Source organism: Pogona vitticeps, chromosome 4, assembly GCF_051106095.1.
Source record: "Pogona vitticeps strain Pit_001003342236 chromosome 4, PviZW2.1, whole genome shotgun sequence".
Taxonomy (NCBI): domain Eukaryota; kingdom Metazoa; phylum Chordata; class Lepidosauria; order Squamata; family Agamidae; genus Pogona; species Pogona vitticeps.
Window position 1 is genome coordinate 61,859,784 of NC_135786.1, and position 17,932 is coordinate 61,877,715.

The 17,932-nt window shown below is 41.1% G+C and overlaps 1 protein-coding gene across 11 annotated transcripts in view; it reads left to right on the forward strand.

Annotated features, from left to right (window-relative positions):
* The window catches only part of RNF220 (ring finger protein 220), a 362,501-nt gene that overhangs the window by 322,646 nt on the left and 21,923 nt on the right, over positions 1-17,932 (forward strand). The gene's annotated exons all lie outside the window — the stretch shown is intronic.

A 17,932-nucleotide genomic window follows, 5' to 3' on the forward strand; every position in this document is an offset into this window, starting at 1 on the left:
TCTTCTAGCAGCGAAGAAAATACTCTACTGTATTGGCTGATGCAAACTCTTCAAGCACAGGTGTAAAGTGTGTGTGCTCTCGCTCTCTCTCTGTCGCACAAAGATATACGTTTCATTTTCCCAGTGTAGAACTGTAGCTAGCCATTCATATTGGCCTTTGCCTCTTGTGCTCCCTCCCTGTTATACTTGTTTGGCTCATTTCTCCTCTGTTCTCCTCTCCTTAACCCAGCCATATCAAACCTGAAGGGGCTACAGATCTGTTGACTTCCCACTCTCCAGGTAGCACAGGTCATGCCTGTCCAACACACCACTAAAACAAACAACAAAGCAAGGCTGGAGAACCTTTGCTGAGAGTTAGCAGTCAGGGTGACTAGTACAACATGTTTGGGATAGAGCACAACTTGTTTGTGTTGTTCCGGATTAAAACTTGTAGCCAAATCCAGTGGATCAAGAAAGTTTGTCTGCCTATCCTTCCTGGATATGTGTATCTAGGAATTAATTTGGGATTTTACAACATTGGCATCAAAAGTTAAAAGCTTTATTCAATGCTTCTTGAAGGACCCCCGAAATGCTTCCAAATGGCATGTATAGTAATTCTGTGTGGTGAAATATATCTCTGTTCTTTACTTGTAAGAAGTACTCCTCTTCTGTGTGATGAAATATATCTCTGTTCCTTACTTGTAAGAAGTACTCCTCTGTCACAGGACATTTAATATCCTGACTCTGAAAGTAAAAAAATTGTACTCTGACACTCTGCCCCCATTACCTTGTGAAAGTAGGTAAATGCCAATTGCCATTTCTTGGAACTTTACAGCATTTTTTCCTTAGTTCATAAGAAATCACTTGCAGAAAGGGGTTGTTGCCTTCTGGTTAGAGGGTCTTCTAGAGCAGGGGTCTCCAAACTTTTCACCTTGATGGCCACATAATATATTTTCCATATTTTTGAGGGCCAAAGGAAGGTACACACGCATGTACTCCCACCTGCCTGCGCATGCACACAAGCTGGATAAAAAGGCAGGGCAGACTGGATGTGGCCCACAGGCCATACTTTGAAGACCCCTGTTCTAAAGAGAAAATAGAATGTTTGGAAATGAAGGTCCCAGCTGTGCTTTCCTTCTGCTCCTTAAGGGTTTTTGTCTGATAAATAGTTTGTGTTGTGATGTTTAAGGAGCAAGAATGCTGTGTGTAAAAAGGTGAGCTTTGTTGAGTTAATTGATAACTGGGATCAGACCTTGGGGCATGACAAAAGGAAGGTGTTCTTTTTATTTGCACTGTCTAGCTGCTTGCACCTGTACTGCCAAGCCATGATATATGGTGACCCAGTCCAGCTAGCTAAATTGATTCATCTGCAGTTCCTGGTTCTTAATCTGGAGCTAAATTGGTTTCATTTTTCTTCTTTTAGGTGGTGCTTGTGCTATGCTTTTTGTGGGATCACTTCCTTCTGTTCATAACTTTAATTTTTGCTTTTAAATCTGGGCATTATTGATTAGCGTGTTAAGCTCCGTGTAACGTCTGATTAGCATTTTAAAAAGTGTTTAGAAGCACATGGTTTATCACCTATGTCAGCTGGGCTGTCCATTTAGAACAACGGTTAATGGAGTTAGCAGTGATTCTCTTTATTGATTCCACTTTTATAAGAATGACATTCATTTTCTCTCCCCTTTCCAAAACAAAGTCTGGGCATGGAGAGTATCTTTTTAATTAGCTAATACAATACAGTAAACTGTCCTTGTTTTGGCACACAGCTAATGTACTTGGGTTGAAAGTTAATGGAATATGTGCTTCAGGCTTCTTGTAGCGGAGTCTCCTGCATGCCAAGCAACTTGCCTTGAGTAGAGAGAGATATTCCACGGTTTCTCTTTTCTATAATCTCTGATCTGCCCTGCATTAGACCAGGTTTCCATTCAGCCTTTCTCTCCCAAGTTTGTACTTGAAATTCATGTGGTATCTGCCATTGGTCCATTTAAATCAAAACATAAACCATGATTTATTTTTCTGCCTGACCTGAGCCATCATGAGAAGACAGGTCAAATAAAAAGTGTTCTCTTGTCTTTGCTTCACTTTGTCTGAGGATATCTATTATTCTTAAAAGTCTTAATATAGTTTTAATTATTTAAAATACTAATATTGCTTAAATCTTACCATTGTTACTGGAGAAGAATATTTAGATGGCTGATGAACGAAATGCTTAGTTCTAGAAAGGCAGTCAGGGTTCAGCTTTGATTGTGGCTTTATGCCAATGTAGAGTCAGTTACCCAGTTTTTAGTGTCTGGTCATGTGTTCAGAATTCATAGAACAGTCAGACTAGAAAGGACCACTTGAGCTGTATCTGGACACACATATAGCACGTTTATTTGGTATAAAATTCACAAAGCTTAAAACATTTCTCCTCCACCTCTTCAAAATCCAGATGCCTCTTTTTCTCAATCTATATACATGGCACTGAATCATTATTTTTATATTGTGTTTTTTTTAATTCTTGCTATATCTAATTCACATATATAGACTAGTTGCTTTTTTCTGTTTCTTTTCACTTGCTTTCCATGCAGTTGTAGGGATTCTGTTACACTTTGACCTAGCTCAACACTGAAATCTACAAGAACAAGTTACCTGCCTGGCTAGAAAACCAAGATGCAGCGAGTCTCCTTCCAGAAAAGGCAAGGGTTGAAAGAAGTCCAACATTTCAACCAGCCAAGAGTTATTTAAGGCTTTCATCAATGCTTTAAGAGAGTGTGCTAAATTTAGTGCTAAATTCGAGACTAGACAGGGAAGCTAGGAACAAAATTTTACTACCAAGGAAGTGCTGGTATCAAATGAGTTAGTTTACTGTTATCTATGTTGACTCGCACTGTTTCTCCATGGTTTTAGGTAGGATTTTTCCCAGCCTTGCCTGGAGATACCAAGAATAAAAAGCATATGGCAGATGCAAATAAAGAAACTTGACTTGAGATGAACAGGGGATGAACCTGAGACCTTTTACATGCTAATAATGTACTCTAGGTAAAGGTAAAGGTTCCCCTTGGGAATTTTTGTCCAGTCGTGTTCGACTCTAGGGGGCGGTGATCATCCCCGTTTCCAAGCCATAGAGCCAGCGTTTTGTCTGAAGACAATCTTCCGTGGTCACATGGCCAGTGCGACTTAGACACGGAACGTTGTTACCTTCCCACCGAGGTGGTCCCTATTTATCTACTTGCATTTGCATGCTTTCGAACCGCTAGGTTGGCGGGAGCTGGGACAAGAGATGGGCGCTCACTCTGTTGCGTGGATTCGATCTTACGATTGTTTGGTCTTCTGACCCTGCAGCACATGCTTCTGCGGTTTAGCCCGCAGCGCCACCATGTCCCTTAATAATGTACTCTACCAGATAGCTAATATTTCTCCTTCGGTATACAAGTGGAAGGGGATGAAGCAGATGGTGCCCCTGCCCTAAGCTTTCCACTTTGGAACTGCATTTTATTCTACCATCAGAAAGCCTCAGAACAGTTTTTCTCCCTTTGTGGCATCTTTCAGATTACCTAAATACTTCATGCAATGTTTTCCTTTTCTCATCAGTACATGGTCAGCTAGAGCAACCTTTTGTTTCACTTTTTGGCACTTTCCTTTTTTGCATAGCTGGCTCCAAATCAGAACGTTTCTCCACCTGGACTAGCCTGCCTATGTGTAGGCTGTAAACCGGTAACTCCTTGCTTTCCTCTCCTGAAGACATTGCCCATGTCGCCTAGTGCCATCTTGAAATCAAGGCTTTTTGAGGTTAAGAAGCCAGACTCTTAATTCACAGTGCCAATGTTCAATTTTGCTTTCTGCCACCAAACTAGATTGCAGGCCAAGGAAAGAGTCTGGGTTAGTGCCCCACTGGGTCACCTCCCATTTGTTTTCCTCAATTTTGTGTTGTCATAAATTCATTCCAGCCCGTTGTGCTTGATCAGTTTATCTCTGTTGGGGCAGGGAGCCCTGCTAGCATGATATATGACATGAAACATTGTAGCCAGCCTCTCCATGAATCACTCCAGCTGTTTGTTGTCAGCATGAAAAGCAAACAGGCCAGGGCTGGCAAGTGTTGACTAGGATGAGCTCAGGATGGGAAGAGACATGACGTATGAATGTTTATTTAATAATTCTCTAATATTTCCAGTGGAGTGTGGCTGTGCCTTCTGAGGTTGTGGGGGGAAGGGGGCGGTTGAAGGGGAAACTCTAATCTGTCAGGGTGAGTCATAAATCAGGCAGACAAGATCATTAATCAGGAATGGAGCAAAACTAGAGGGAGGTGGGACACAGGCTGCCATTCCCAAGAGCAAAGGTGCATGCTCTTCTTTTCCATAAAACAAATCTCATTTGGGATGCAGCTCTGGCTGTGCCGCTTACATAAGAGCAAAGCCAGGGCACTGGGCCAGTTAAGCAAGCATGTGCACCACCTTTTTCATAAGCCTTGGCAATTTGAACTCACCAAGCATTAAATCCCTTTATAATTATCTTCTTTATACAACTCTTCATGCTCCTCATGGTTGATTGGGCAAGGTGCTTATTTGGCTTAGAAGAGTGTTTTAGAAGAGAGGGGCCAGTGTGTGCATGTATGCATGCACATATGAGAAATTTATTTATATACAGTATTTTGAAATATCCAAGGGTTAAGGCGGGGCATATCCTGATCATCTCTGCAATTATACAAGACAGAACACCTACTCTAGAATTTTACCCCTCAAACAAAACCACAACTGATTTCTTTGTGATTATGGCATATTGCAGAAGGTTCTTTCAAGTGCTCAGGTGCATACACAGTTCTCCCAAGCACCTGGTGGTCCTCATTATTTTTATAGAGGGTGCTAATTTAGGTATACATCAGTTCCCTCTGCTGAAATTAAGTAAAAGTTGTCCTAGGCAGGAGAGCAGTTACGTTTGCACAATAACTTACCAACTACAGTGGTACCTCGACTTACGAACCTAATACGTATTGGAACGGCGTTCGTAAGTCGAAGTACCATTTCCCATTGAAATGCATGGGAACGGAATTAATCCGTTCCAGCATTTCAAAAAAATACCAAAATAAAAATAAACAGAGCAAGTCCCACGCTGGGACTGCCAAAAAAAAACCAAAAAACAAAAACAGAAACATAACCCCCCCGTCCAAACCCACCCTGCAAAACCCACCCAGAACAGTTTTTTAAAATGACTTACCAGTCCGAAGCCTCCGAAGCCTCTCGGCACTCCGCTGCGGCCGGGGACAAGCAGCCAAGCGCCCAGCCAGCTCAAGCCTCCCAGTGCTCCGCTTCCAGGGGCAAGCGGCCAAGCGCCCAGCCAGCTCAAGCCTCCCAGTGCTCCGCTTCCAGGGGCAAGCGGCCAAGCGCCCAGCCAGCTCAAGCCTCCCAGTGCTCCGCTTCCAGGGGCAAGCGGCCAAGCGCCCAGCCAGCTCAAGCCTCCCAGTGCTCCGCTTCCAGGGGCACGCGGCCAAGCGCCCAGCCAGCTCAAGCCTCCCAGTGCTCCGCTTCCAGGGGCAAGCGGCCAAGCGCCCAGCCAGCTCAAGCCTCCCAGTGCTCCGCTTCCAGGGGCAAGCGGCCAAGCGCCCAGCCAGCTCAAGCCTCCCAGTGCTCTGCTTCCAAGGGCAAGCGGCCAAGCGCCCAGCCAGCTCAAGCCTCCCGGTGCTGGGTGACCGCTGCCTCCGATCGCAGCTGCGGGGGACCCCCAGGAGGTCTCCGATGGCGGTGGGGAAGCTCTCAGGGTTTCCACGCTGCCATCGGAGACCTCCTGGAGGTCTGATCGCAGCAGCGGAAAAGGGCTGGAAATTTAAAATTGCTCCCCCACTGCTGCGATCGGACCCCCAGGAGGTCTCTGATGGCAACAGAGAAGCTCCCAGGGCTTCCCCGCCGCCATTGGAGACCTCCTGGGGGTCCCTTTTTCTAACTGTTGGGACGTAAGAGCAGCCTCTTCACCACCAACAGTTTGAATGGAACGAAAAAAGGCAGGGGAAATTTGAATTTCCCGCCCTTTCCCCCTGCCTTTTTTTCGTTCATAGGTCAAGGCTCCATTCACAGGTCGAAGTAGATTTTTGTGAATGGAGCTGTTCATAAGTCAAATCGTTCGCAGGTAGGGACGTTCATAAGTCGAGTTCCTGCTGTATTTGATTGGGATGGGAAACATGTGATCCTCCAGACTTTGCTGGACTGTGACTCCAGTCATTACTTCCAACTGGCTATGTTAGCTGCAGCTGATGGGAATTGCACTCCAGCAACATATGGACGACCACACATTCCCAATTTAATATATAAGAGTCTGCTGGAGACTCAAAAGGTAAAGGAGGCATAATAGGGGGAATCTCATTTGTGGGAAGGGAACTGCCCTCTTTTTGAACTTTCGTATTACTTCGAAAACCATATCCATTGCCTCTATTGGTCAATAGTACCTTCCTTGTGTTATATCTTCTTGCCAGGTTGCCAGGGTTCAGTAGAATCCCATTCTTAGGGAATACTCAAATGTGAGAAACAGGATAAATTGCCCACATCTAAACAAATGTATGCATTTTAATTTTTCCCCCACAGGTTGTACTTTGGCTTTGATATGAAAATGCTGAAGTAGGATGAGTAAAGTGAGAGTATATACTCAGTTCTTAAGGATTATTGCTGTGGGTTGTTACTACAGTATTTAAGTCTCTAATTTTGTAGAGAGCACAGAGTGTATTTTAGGTAGTCACAGATGTAACATGGATTGCTCTTGCTTCTTATTCTCCATAGGTGAAGTCAGACTTCTCTACACTTCAATGACAAAAGCAGAAAGCTAGTTAATATAAAATTATTCATTACTTTTATATAAATACAAACCCTTCCAGTAAATGATTTGGGATTAAAATACAGGAAAAGCAGACACGTGCCAAAAATATGTAATAGCACAAGTGTGGCTGCTTATATCTAAAAGGCCTGGTTGCCCTGCTAAGTGTGTGACTCTGTTTAGAAAATGTGAGCTTCAGCCTAGCTAAAATGATTAGTTATGGACTAGAATTTGAACTGTTATATAGCATTTGAGATAATAGTAAATCACAAATCTTCACATTCTTTTACTATAAATTTGGTGTATTTTTAAATGTATGCCCATACATACTGAAATCTTGTATATTATTTCCTGTGATACTTAGCACACCAAAGAGATCAACTCACAAGTTCATACTTGTGTTTTGCTATGGATCCATTCAAAAGAGGAACTTGAGCATTGCTACTGAAATGCTGGGCAGCTACTGTGAGAAGCCAGTGACTTTGCTTGATTGTTTGTTGAAGCTAGCAGAAACAGGGAAAACCTCTACTCCAGAACCTTTGGTAGCTGATGGCAGATGGAGTTGAAAAAAAATGGCCACTAGAAGTGAAGTCAGACTTCTTTGCTTGGGCTCCAATATTATCTTATTGGCTCTTTACTTCAAATTAATTACAGTACTTTTAAAATTAGATTATTAATGGAGACATTAAAACAAAGCTACACAAACAAAGTATTCCTGGGTATATGCTGGCAAACCAGCCATTCTTTGTGTTGTCTTCATGTTAGAAATAGGAGGTATGCTTCTCCCAGAATCAGAAAGTATCTCAACTTATTTTTAAGCCAAAAACAGAGTCCTCCATCTTTCCCCTTAAATGCTTTAGCGTCAAAGGGCGGAGAGGAGAGGGGTCTCTTGTCACTCCTTTTTGGTGCCTGTCATGTTAGGTTACAATAGTTTGAGACAAAGACCGTGATGGCTTTCTACAATGGAGCTTTTTGTCACAGTGTACTGTTAGTAAACCATGAGGCACTGGAGAGGGAAAATAAAGTGTTTGTCTCCTGAAGTGCTCTGTAGCCATTGGGCCAGCCAGTAAATGGGGCTGATGGCTGAATTGGGGAGCCCCTGGCTGCCCAGACACTGGAGACGCCATCAGCCTTGGCCAGACTGACCAATGATGGGGTGTGATGAACATCTGAAGGTTTGAATGTTCTTCACTACTGATTTATAGGGAAGGTAGTAGAGGATGAATGGAGAGGCATTTGGAGGCTTATCTATTCTTTTGAGATCACATTGTAACTATCGAAAGCTCATATCTGAGCCCTGGAACAGCAGCTTCTCTATTTCTTCCACAGTCATAATCTCTTATAGTTATATGATCACTTCATAATGTCCCTAAGTGCAAGTTTCACTGGCACTAAAACCTTATATGTCAGAAGTATGATAATCAGTTTTATAGTTATTTTATTGCCATTGTAGAAACTAAACATTCCTGGATTTCCCAACTCCTGTGCTAAGAGTGCTTGTGGACCCCCTTTTAGTAAAAACCTCCTTCTCACCTGACATTTTGTGATTCTTTTGGTACAAACTAATTCATTCAAAGACCCCCTTTTGCAGGAATTTTTAATTGTCTGGAAAATCCCTAAACCCCAAGCTCCTCCACCTTCTTTTCCTCTGCAAATTCACTAAACCCTTTGTAAGGAGGGTGTAGTTCAAGTATTGTTCTATCCTTCTTCTCAGCTATTTCAAAGTTTCAACAATACTGTTAACTTTAATTTGTAGAGTTGCTCCTTGCAAGTGAAAAATCGATGGGGGGCTATCACAGTGTGAAATTTGACTGTCAATCTTGAGCTTATGGAGTGAGTAAGACATCTTACAAGGGGAAAAAATCACAGTCTGTGCAGTGCTCAGCTGGGCTATTTCAAAGAGAAGGCAGGCTGATGGGTCGTTAGAGAGTATTTCAGTTAGATGGATGATGATTCTGTGTGAAATATTGGAGCTGCAGGTGAGAAAAGCCACAGCTCAGAAAATACAACTAGTCCTCCTGAAGGACTAAATTCAACCTTAGGAACCTGAATTGTGTCCATTCAGAAGCAAAACCTGACCCTAAAATTGGTCACTACCAATTCAGTTAATTTTAAACTTGCAGTTTTAGTGAATGACGTTACATTTAAACTTGTTTCAGACATTCTGCTCATCTGTAAGATTTAAAAGAAGCTCCTTGGAAAATGTATCTTTCCATGTAAGGCACACAAGGCCCAGAATATATTTGATTACGACTAGTATGCCTGGGAGCAATGTAAGAGTATGGTTTGAATTCTGCATGATAAGATAGTCAGTTGTAGTTGTCGTTTTTCAGTTTGCCCATACCAGCACAAATAATGATTGATTTAAACCATGGTGTAATCTTGGATTTCTGAAATAAACCATAATTTAAATAAATCTGAGTTTGTCCTGGTTCAAATGAAACTACAAACAGCAGTTATTTTGAAAATGCATGTTGCTAGTCTGCTGAATTGCCATGTTACTGGATTAGTATTGAAAGGTAGAAAGCACAATCTTTTGACTTAGAGTATTATATTAATTCTTAAATGCAGCCTGCATCTTGGCTACAGAACAAGGTTGTATTGTCCCAGCCTGAACATATAATGTACACAGGACTCAAATTAAGGAAGCAAATGAGCTAATAGAGGGTTTGAGAATTATTGAGTCCCTGCCACTTGTATCACAGCTGTTACTTGCCCTTTTTTGCCCGTGGGACTTCAGATAAATAAATAAATAGATGGCCACCTCTCCTCCCTTTTCCCCAGTCTCCTACCATCTATTCCACTTGACTCGGGGTAATACATTCTTTGGTTTACCATTACAAAAAGAAAACATCCTGCAGCAGGTCTTGAGCTTGTACATTTTGGCACAATTTTCATTCCCATTTTTGCTTACCTTTATCTTGTTACCTCATCTGAAGTGACAAACGTGTGTTCACCATGGATGTGGGACAGACACTTCTATTATTTTAGCCATCATAGTCATATCAACCAGACATGAATAAGATTGCCCTCTTCACCTTGCATTACAGAAATGACCCAGTTAGTTTTCTGAATAATTTCTCTGATGCACTACCTATATCACATCAGGAACAAAAAAAGGTGGAAGGAAGAATGTAGATATAACTTCCCCGTGAGACAGTCTGCCCTGCTATCCCCATGCCTGTAAGGACAGGCTGTTCTGGTCGCCAGTCGCCTGCCAAGTTTGGAGTTTACTGTTAGTTTTATGTAGGTGGATAACTGTTCCAGTTATGCATTCGGTATTTTGGTGCAGCTCTTTCCCTATCCTTCTTCCCAAATAAATAAATACGAATCCTTCCCAGTGGCCAGGAGATTTCCACAACCCTACAGATGCCTCTAATCATGCTGACTCAGATGCTTCTTACTGTTTTCTTTGATCGTTGGTGCCATCTGCCTGCAGTTTGATCGGGCCAAACACATGAGTCCCAGAGGCAGACAAGGCCAAATGCCAGCTCCAGGACTCGCTCTCTGCTTCTGCAGAGATGCTTGGGCTCTGTGTCTGCAGAGGGATGGGGGCGTGAAAGCAACATAATGAATTCTTCTGTCAGGAAATTCTTTGGGGAATCTTTACTAGGTCCTAGCTAAATGCAGCTTAGAATGTCTTCTTGTGGCAGTAAGCTTTCTTTCCATGCCACTGTGATAGAGCATGCAAGTGTAAGAAGAATGATTCCTCTGTGGGCTAAAGCAACACAGCACTTTTGCTTTGCATGAAGATTAAATTAGTCAACAGATAACTCCAAACTTGGCAAGCAGCTGGTGGCATTAACAACTTGTGCAAGCAAGTATAAAATAGAGGCATTTGTGACACAGAGGGCCTCTGCTTTGCAGATGTGCACCCTTGCATACAACTCTTTCCAAATTTTCAACGGAGAACATGGAAATTAGGCCATGGAACGCTACATTATTCATAACTTGGCAACCTGGAGCTGGGGCATATTGCCAAAGTAACCCACCCACCCACTGTTAATTACAGGTGAACAGCATTCTTAATATATTTAGCTACAAAACGTGCATTAATATGGAAGGCACTCCTCGTAGAGAATAATACATTAGAAGTCTTGCCAGTTCCTCAGTACAGGCAGCATTCCTTCACAGGATTCCAAGTCAGCTTTTTTTTTTCAGGGACATCAGTCTAGAAAGATAACAATGTAGCAGAGATTTCAGCATCTTCAACAGGAAAGCCAGCTTCTGCTTTGAGAACAAATAACTGTGGGCATTTTCTCATGCACGCTCAATTTAGGTCAAGGTTTGTGATTTCTGAGGTGTTTAGGGGCAGTTTTGAGACTGAGCATGAGGGCCATGTTCCTCCAGAAGGGGTTACTGTTCAGGGAGGAACAAAGAGACTAGTTTGCATTCTTTGAATGTTTTTATTTGTTAAAATTGATCAAAGAATAATGTGTTTGATGCTACAATAGTGTTTACATTTGTAGCTGGATGCTGTATATTTAAATAGAAAAAGAGTCCCTTCCCTCATATTAGTGGTACATTTTAATGAGAAAGAATGTAAATGAGCACCAGTTTTTTTTTTCAAAAAATGTTTAATATTTATTCCTTGTGATCTTCTCAACCCCGTAACACTAACTATAACATCCAAAATTTACCTGCTGCTTTATACACCATTTCAGCAATTAATTTGGACGAGTATCCTTTTCTGTTATTTTCTAAAACAAAATATTTATCCTGAATAAATTCATAAGGAGACGCATAATTCACATTTACGATTGATTTCAGAATAGTGATCCCTACTACCCACAGTTCCCACACTTTGCACTCTCTCTGGAAAGCCACAGGTAAAGCAAAGTCACAGCTCTGTGATTCCCTGTTGCACAAACAGCCCTTCTACAAGTGAGGCTAAGAAAGCAAGCAACCAGAGAGTTACCAGCTGAGACCTTGAAGTCAGTTATGAAAACAAGGAAATACTGGAAAACTGAATACGAGGGGGTGCTGATAAGTATTGAGCCTTTCCCAGAAAAAAATGAGCTAGGAAGCTGTAACTGCCACACTATTCTACATATTCCCCCAGGAAGTAAATGCACTTGCGACATCTGTCCTGCAGCTTCTTAAGTCCCTGCAAATAAAATTCTTCTGACTGCTGGCGTAACCACATTGTAGCATTAGTTGCCTCCAGAACACTCTCAAATCCTTGTTCCTTTAGGTGTTTTTTGAGTTTGGGGAACAGATAATAGTCATAAGGAGCAAGGTCAGGAGAATAGGGTGGATGGGGCATCACTTTAAAGCCTAAGGAGGTCAGTTTTATCATTGTTTCACCTGCAGTGTGTGACAAGGTGTTGTCATGCAACAGGATGATACCTTTGGAGAGCTTTCCTCAACATTTTTCCTTGATGTTTTGCCTCAACTTCGTCAATAAAGCACAGTAATATTTTGCATTGATGGTTGAACCCTGTTGGAGGTAGTCCACCAGTACAACTCCGTTCTTATCCCAAAAAACTGTTGCCATTTGCTTCTGAACCAACCTTTGCACTCGGACTTCTTTGGCCTGGGGGAACCACTGTGCCTCCATTCCTTAGACTGTTCCTTTGTCTCAGGATCATAACAGTAGATCCATGTCTCATCCCCAGGAAATCTGATTCATTTCTTCCAAAATGTTCCAAAACAGCCACTGATGACTCCACACATTTCCTCTTTTGTTCGGTTATCAAAAGTTTGGGAATCCACTTTGCTGCCAGCTTTCTTATTTCCAAGTCATTGTGGATAATGGCACCAACTCTCTCTCATGATATTCTCAGATATATAGCAATACTTTTGGCTGATATTCGGTGGTCCTCCACGATCATGTCATGGATGGCTTTCACATTTGCAGGCACAGAGACAGAAACAGGCCTTCCACTGGGTCTCTCACTTTCAACACCGAAATGGCCAGTTTTAAAATTGACAATCCAACGTTTAACTGTTGCATATGAAGGGCCACTGTCACCCATAGTTTGTGACATTTCATCATAGATCTGCTTTGCACCTTTCCCTTGGAGAAACAGGAACTTGATTCTGGCCCTATGCTCTTCCACATTGAACTTTTCTGGAGGTGCTGCCATGTTTACTTTGGACCTGAACATGAAAGATAAGTTAAAATCATAGGAAGTTGATTTTTGCACCATTGAATACAGACAAATTGGCCAATACACCCTGCAATTTATAGCTTCCTAGCTCAATTTTTTTTCTGGGAGAAGCTCAATACTTATCATCATCCCCTGTACATCTGATGATAATTGAGCAGTTTTAATAGTGATTAAAGTGCAATTAAGAAGAAAATCACCTTGGCAGCCAACAGTTAACTTGTTAATTGTCAAAATAAAGGATGCAACATGGCAGAGGGAGCTGCAGAAGATATGCTACTGAATTCAGCAGCAGGTCATGCCACCTTTAACATACCTTTCAAATTTGATAATTGGTTTTGACTGGAGGGAGGTGAGGGGTTGCAAAATATACCTTGTGGGGTTGCATGTGGACCTTGATTTAGGGATACCTGTGCCAGTTTGTCAGGCAAAACTAAAACCAAAATAAAAAAAATAAAGTCAAAAACATTTTGACACCTAAAATACTAAGTACTATATTTTAATGTGTGCTTTCAGTGAAACATGCACTTCTTTATTTTTTTTGTTTTTGTCTTTTTGTTTTGTTTTTGCCTTACATGCTAGTACAGACTTAACACCACTACCTCTTCTAAAACTACAGCTGTGCCAGTTTGTGTTGTGAGCAATGTCTGCTATTTTGCCTTGGCTCCCTATTTAATATTAGAACTTAATGGCTGAAAACCAGCAGTAAGTCTCATCTAGAGTAGGTCCATTGAATCAGTGGCGTTAACGTGCCAAATCCCCACTGATCCAATGGCCCTATTCTAATTGCAACTTGTTAGTTGATTTCAGCAGTATTTTTCAGCCATGTAGATATCCCATCTCACTTTCTAACCTCTTTTACAAAACCAAGACTTAAAATATGTGTATTGTACATTTAGGAATTCTTTGGCATTCAACAGAACTGTCTGTCCAAAAAAAAAAACAAAAAAAGATCTGTTTGAAACAGTTACTAGTTTCATTCTAGGAGTGAGACTTTTAACAATTACTGTATGCAAAAAAGTAGCTATATTTGGGAGCAGAAATTTTATTGGGCAGAATTTATCCTGGCCAGATGGGTTGATCTTCGTGTTGTACAGACTTGAAAGATCATTATAAAATTCAACTATACATATGTCAGCTGGTAAGGGTGCGCTTCTCTTTTCAATTCAAGAATATCAGCTTTGGCTGCACTGTCTTTGGTAGTGCAAAAAAGGCAAGATGTGTTTCCCATTAGATATCATCACTGTCTTTTAGGTTCATTAGTACCCATGGGGATGTAGTAAAGAAAAAGCAAACATGGTACCCTGTATGCCATCTCAAGCTCCTTGGTGGAAATGGAGACTGTAAATATAACAAAATGAGCATGTGTTCAGCTGTACTCTGAATAGCAGTCAGCTAGTAGGAGGGAAGAGAAGCACATTTCCACACTTAATACAATTTTGTGCATTCATCCGTGCTGAGTAGATGTGGTCTCCATAGTAGAAATGTTTGGAAGAAGGTGTCTGCAACTTTTGCAGCAAGTGATAGGGACAGAGAATTGGTACTTCACATACATTGCTCAGCAGCAGATGCATTTTGGGGGTAAAATGTGGGTTTGTGGGAAGAAGATAGGGGGATAAAGAATCATTCATAGGGCAATGGAAGCTCTGCACTTTTTCAGACACTGCTGTCATATAAGATTAAAAAGAAAATTAGGAGGCCTAAAATGTATATCTTTTACAATTTGAGGACATTTTGCAGGCTATATTTTTAGTGGGGAATACATTATTTGTGAACATTTCAAATTCAGTGTAAAACAGAAGTTTCTAGTCAGTGTAGCTTTACAAATGAGTCACAGGTTTGAGAAATGTAAAAATTTGTGTGAGTTGGATTTTGGAATCACTGGCTGAAATCCTGGTGTGCAGTTATGCAAGTGGCATAACGTTTGGAAACCAATTATCGTAAGTTAAGAAATCTCCATTGGTATTATCTGTTGCATGCCATGTTGTGCATCACAGTATGAAACTGGAGATATCTTAAGACAATTCACTTCTAAGGATTACACTGTTTGAACATGACTGTGCAATAGGATTTCAGCCAATGTCTTGGTAGTTTGCCGTATTCTGTAGCACTATTACTGTTATTACTGCTTCAGTTTTCTGTGCCACATTTTCACAGATATGCTGTTCCTTCAAATTGGATTGCATATTGACTAAATTTTCTTCATTGGATTTGTGTGCCTCTTTTTCTAAAAATGACAGCCAGTTGGGCACCTCTAAGAAAAAAAATAGATAATCTGCATTTACTTAAATTTCTTTTGGAGGGTCTGTTTTGGTTGCAAACATTTTTTGGTTGAACAGAAAATTTGACAGACTGGTCCCATATATTGGTGAGCACAGATAGCACCTCTTTTCTACTTAAACAGCAAATAAGAGTTAGATTATTTACAAGAAATATTGTTTTCATCTGAATTCTCAGACTTAAGAACATAGAAACAAATTGTTTTGTGAATAGAGAGGAAGTTCCAGGAGATCAGGTGTTGGGTATAGGCCATGGAATTTTATTGGTGCTGCATATAGTCAGTTCTAAATGTGTTTTACAAGGTATATATAAACAGCACTGTAAAATTTATGGAATGTTAATGTACAGTGTGACTATTTATGAATAAGAATGAAATCTGTATTCTGCTGAAATAAACTGTGAAGGGCGAAATGGATTTTAGAAGTGATTTGATGCTGAATTTCAGAAGCAAAACTAGGGAAGAGATTCCTCTGCTGAGTCGAGAATATGTACAGTGTGTTCACATCATGTCTTTGCTGAAAGGGTTGCTATGGCCATGGACTTTGAGAACTGCAAATGCAGTATATAGAAATAGCAGAATCCTCCATTTAGCATGGAGCACAACCTACTTGTTAAGGGCTGCCATATCTAAAGTTGAGATAGCCATTCAGTCACCAGTTGGAGATGAACAAGAAGAAGAAAATGCCCTCTCAACCCTCAGTACCGTACCAAGGCAGTGAGGAAAGGAGACAGATTGGTCATTCTGGCTCCCAGATTTGTGAGTAGTGGAGGTTACAAGCTGTACAGGTTTATCACATGAATCCTGCCCCATTGCTTATTTGAATCAATCCCACCTTCATATGTGGAGCATAGGCTTAAAATGTGAACTACTTATGGGAAAGCTACATTGATAAATAATATGGAAAATGGTCCAGGTTTGAGATGGATTCATATTATTTTCCATTGATCACACAATGTATAAGTACAGTAAATACAAATCATCCTGGAGTTTTCCCCACAATCTGTTCTTTTTTATTTCACCACTGGGGCTTCTACTTTTCCCCCAGTTGATTTGCATTGGTTCAGGCCATGTGATTGCTTAAGCCAATTCAGATTCAAAGATGAATGGGTGATGAGAAGCTGGCTTTCCCAGCTTTCTAATTCAAAGTGGTGAGAGAGGGAACAAAGGGATACTTGTAAGTATGTCATTTCTCCTCAGCTGAGCACCCCTTGTCTGCAAAGTACAGTACAGTGGTGCCTCGCACAATGGGTGCCTCACACAACGATGAATTCACACAACGATGCCTTTTTCTGTTAAATTTGCCGCCTCACACAACGATGTTTCCTATGGGGGATTTTCACACAACGATCTCCCTTTTCGCTCCTGTAAAAGTGTCTTACAATGTTTGGAAGCTGTTTTAAATGATTGCAATGGTTAGCCCACCTCCTGAAACCTATGCAAACTGATTTTGGTGTTGTTCTGACACTTCGTTAATTTATGATGATTTTTTGTTTTCTCCATTGGAAACCATTAGACAGACCATCCAATGGTTTCCAATGGAGAAAATTCAAAAAATCATCATAAATTAACGAAGTGTCAGAACAACACCAAAATCAGTTTGCTTAGGTTTCAGGAGGTGGGCTAACCATTGCAATCATTTAAAACAGCTTCCAAACATTGTAAGACACTTTTACAGGAGCGAAAAACGACTTCGCAAAGCCATTGAAATGTATTGAGTCGGCTTCAATACATTCCAATGAAGGAAACATTGTTTCACACAGCGATGTTTCCTATGGGGAGTTTCACTCAGCGATGGCAATCCGTTCCAATTGGAACGGATTAACCGGTTTTCAATGCATTCCTATGGGAAATGGTGTTTCACAGAACGATGTTTCACACAACGTTGATCTTTTTGGAACCAATTAACATCGTTGTGTGAGGCACCACTGTATTTAAATTATTTTTGTTTAAAGACAAGGTGCCATGTCTTTGGTCGTGTACTAGCGTAGAAGACCAAAAGAGAGAGAAAGCAAAGTGGAAATTGGCAGTCAGCCCTAGTTTACAAGACCAAATGGCAGAAGTTCATTTGCTTTAGCTGACCAGGCAAGAGTCAGAGAGAAGGAAATTGGCAGCCAGCCCTTGTTTGCAGCCTGTTAAGGTAGCTCTACTGTGCATACTGCAAATCTGAATGGGCACAGTACAGTTGCCTTAGTAAATTGCAAACAAGAGCTGATTGACTGACACTCTCTCTCTCTCTCTCTCTCTCTCTCTCTCTCTCTCTCTCTCTCTCTCTCTCTCTCATATGACTCCTTTGTGATCAGCAAAAGATTCACCTAGGGAAACCTGACTTTCTGGGTGCAAATTAATAGCAGATCACGTCACACTTTTCCTTCTGTGTAGTTGCACCTTTAATTTCATAATTTTGAAAGTTTGCTTCCTTTCTGTCTAGAGAGTTTTTGTTCTTGGTGTGTTGAAATGTGAAAATCTTTCCCTCTCCCCTTAATAGAATATGCCCCCCTTTTTAAAAAAGCAGCTGACAAAACATCTAATTCTTCAACTGATTGTGGATGCAGAAGAAATGGAGGGATAGTCTCTTCATAAATAATAACTATGTTCTATCAAGTTGATTCTGACTTGTGGTGAGCCTTTCCAGGTTTTTCTAGCTATAGAGTAAACAGATGTGATTTACCACCCTCTTCTTCTGGGAACACTCCCTAAAACTGATTTCTTAAATACTAAAGCATTTAGAGTACTATTGCTATAGACATGGAGAAGATACTGGGACCCCTGGACTAGAATTATCTCA